Source organism: Austrofundulus limnaeus, unplaced genomic scaffold (assembly GCF_001266775.1).
Source record: "Austrofundulus limnaeus strain Quisiro unplaced genomic scaffold, Austrofundulus_limnaeus-1.0 Scaffold113, whole genome shotgun sequence".
Taxonomy (NCBI): domain Eukaryota; kingdom Metazoa; phylum Chordata; class Actinopteri; order Cyprinodontiformes; family Rivulidae; genus Austrofundulus; species Austrofundulus limnaeus.
The window spans coordinates 1,443,651-1,446,487 of NW_013952515.1; the positions used below are offsets into that span (position 1 = coordinate 1,443,651).

A 2,837-nucleotide genomic window follows, 5' to 3' on the forward strand; every position below is an offset into this window, starting at 1 on the left:
ATACATACATACATGCCTACATTCATAAATATTGTCAGTATATACACACACAGACATATATACACACTCGTTTTCTACAGTATTTTATTTATATATATTTTTATTATTACCCTGGAGTATTTATTGTGTATAATGCATGCTGAAACCCAATCAAGGCTGTAATCAGCTCAGCTCTATACCATTTAGTTTAAATTTCCCACCCACGGCTTCAGAGTGGCAGAAAGAATGTGAACGATGTAAGAAATGAGCTGTGGCTCCTGCAGACACGGCAGGTGCAAATCCACAAGGCTTGACTTTGCACGTTTCAAACACTTCGAGCCAAAACAAATCATTATGGCCAGAGGCTGAACGGTTATTGTTTGTCTGGAGTGTTAGCAAAATATCTCACAAACCACTGCATGGACTTAAATGAATCTCAGTTGTTAATTACTTGACATTAATCTGCAGCTGATTAACTTTTGGTGGCGATTTTAATTCACTAAAAATGGTTACAGTTGAATCACTTCTTGTCACAACACAAACTTCAAGTGATTTGCACAAGATCTCCGCTCAAAACTGAAGCAATAACTGTTAGTGTTGACCGTGTTTGTCTGTTAGCAAAATATCTTCTAACGTCCTGGATGGATTTTAATGAAACTTATAGAAAGCGATGATTGGACGCGCAGCTACGGCTGACTTTAAGATGGCCGTCACAGCTCATCGATATTAGCAAACACAAAAACGATTCGAACTCAGTTTAGAAAACGCTGGGTTAAAATGTGATGTGGTTGTAGAGGAGAGTCAACCCAAACACATACTCTGAGCTTGATAAGTGGTTATAATAAATCTTACTGAGTATTGGTATCACTGTGTAAAGGTGTAAGGAAATGTCGATACTAGGGGTGTAAGAAAATATCGATACACTGAAATATCACGATATTTTATTTCCCGATATTGTATGGATATGCTAAAGCCCTGCATCAATTTTTAATTAAGGTTTAAAATGTCAACCTTCTTGCCAACTGTTCATTTTTATGTTGTAGTTCAGCCTCTGACCACTAGTTGGCAGCAGTGAGCCAGACATTTGGCTCCTCTACCTCTTGAGCGCCAGAGAGTAAGGGTAGCGTTAGCATTGTAAGTAAACATTAGCTTTTCTTCTTTTTTTTCAGTAAGAGGTTTTTATTTAATAGAATTTTGGACAAAAAAAATCGCAATATATCGCAATATATTGCCTTGCTTTCAGTATCACAATATATCGGGATATATCGTATCGTGACCCCTGATATGATATGTATCGTATCGCCAAATTCTTGCCAATACACAGCCCTAGTCGATACACTGAAATATCGTGATGCTGTAAGAAGAAATGTGATGTGTAGATGCAGTTCTCACACTTGTTCAGAGTCCATAAAAATAAAATWAATTTAATCAGATTTTACCATGTAATGCAGGGCGTTCTCTTTATATTCAGTTTTTAAATTTTAAAATTTTTTAGATTAAAAAAAGGCGATATATCGTGATATTATATTCACACCTGACACATTTGGTCTACTTTAAATGGACCAGAGTTCATTTCCCCCGTTGGTCCAGACCTTTTATGCGTGAATACACTCATGGTCCGAACCAAATAACCGGACCGAGACCCAGATTTGAGGTGGTCTCAGTCCGCTTCCAAACAAACACTGGTGTGGTTCACTTCTGGTGTGAATACAGACCGGCCTCGAACCCAACTACAGGAAACATGCACCTTTTTGGACTTCATGAGCCACCGTTTCTAAGCAACATTCGCCCTTCGGTGTTGCTAATGCTAACAACGTGCTACAAAAAAAATGAGCTGTTGTAGGTCAGAGAATGCGGAGCATCTTGTCTCCTTTAGGTTGCGGCACACATTTGACAACGCCGTCCCAAAATTATAAGTAAATCATCACAAAACCACCACTGAATGAGCTGCTCTTGATGTTCTTAAGTCAGTTGTATTAACATTTTTTTTCTGGGTCTGTGCTCTGTCCCGCCCCCATCATCTCTGTCCAATGGGAACAATGATCGTCACCCGGGTGGCTTTCTTTATAAATTCTAGTCCGCTTGCAAAAAGCGCGATATGAATTCAAACTGCACCAAAGGGGGAAAAAAAAAGTCCGCTATTTGGTCCGGACCAAAGGACTTTCTTGGTCTAACAGGCAAAACAGGCTGCAACTGTGATTATCAATTGGTGGTCCGTGGGTCTTTTTGAGGCCTTTTCAGGAACCTTTATGGCCAGTGGAGGTGACATTATAAAACTAAAAAATATATCGTGAATTTTATAGTTTATTATTACAACTACACATCAGGACAAATGAAAATACGATATTCATGTAAATGAGAAAAATACCGTATAGTTTGTACTGAATTTCACAACTAGTACAACTGAACTATTCAGGCATGTTTTGTCTAATTATTATTATGTAGTCTTCAAATTTTTGAAAGGCAATTCTGATGGGTTTGAGAAAAAGATCATACGAAGCAGTCAGATTTTTTTAAGTACACAACAGGCTAGCATGCRCTAACATGCTTTACTTTTTGTGTTAGTAGTATTGATCACGCACAGTATTTGCATATAAATTGATTTACGTATGTTGTGGGTATCAAAAACAAAAATATATTCTGTTATGTTTGGCCATATTTTCAAAGAGCCACTGCAGAGGGACCAAAGAGCCACATGTGGCCCCAGAGCCGCAGATTGCAGACCCCTGGTCTAAACTCTGATGTGCATTCCTTCAATGAAAGCTACGCCTTTAGCTTTTACATGCAAGCACTTTAAACGTTCACTGTCAAACGCCGCAGAGCGACTTCACATTTTATAACCAATATACTGTATGTAT

At 38.3% G+C, this 2,837-nt stretch overlaps 1 protein-coding gene across 1 annotated transcript in view; it reads left to right on the forward strand.

Moving 5' to 3' along the window:
* raver2 (ribonucleoprotein, PTB-binding 2) overlaps positions 1–2,837 on the forward strand; it is a gene marked incomplete in the record, with an annotated part of 133,137 nt that overhangs the window by 987 nt on the left and 129,313 nt on the right.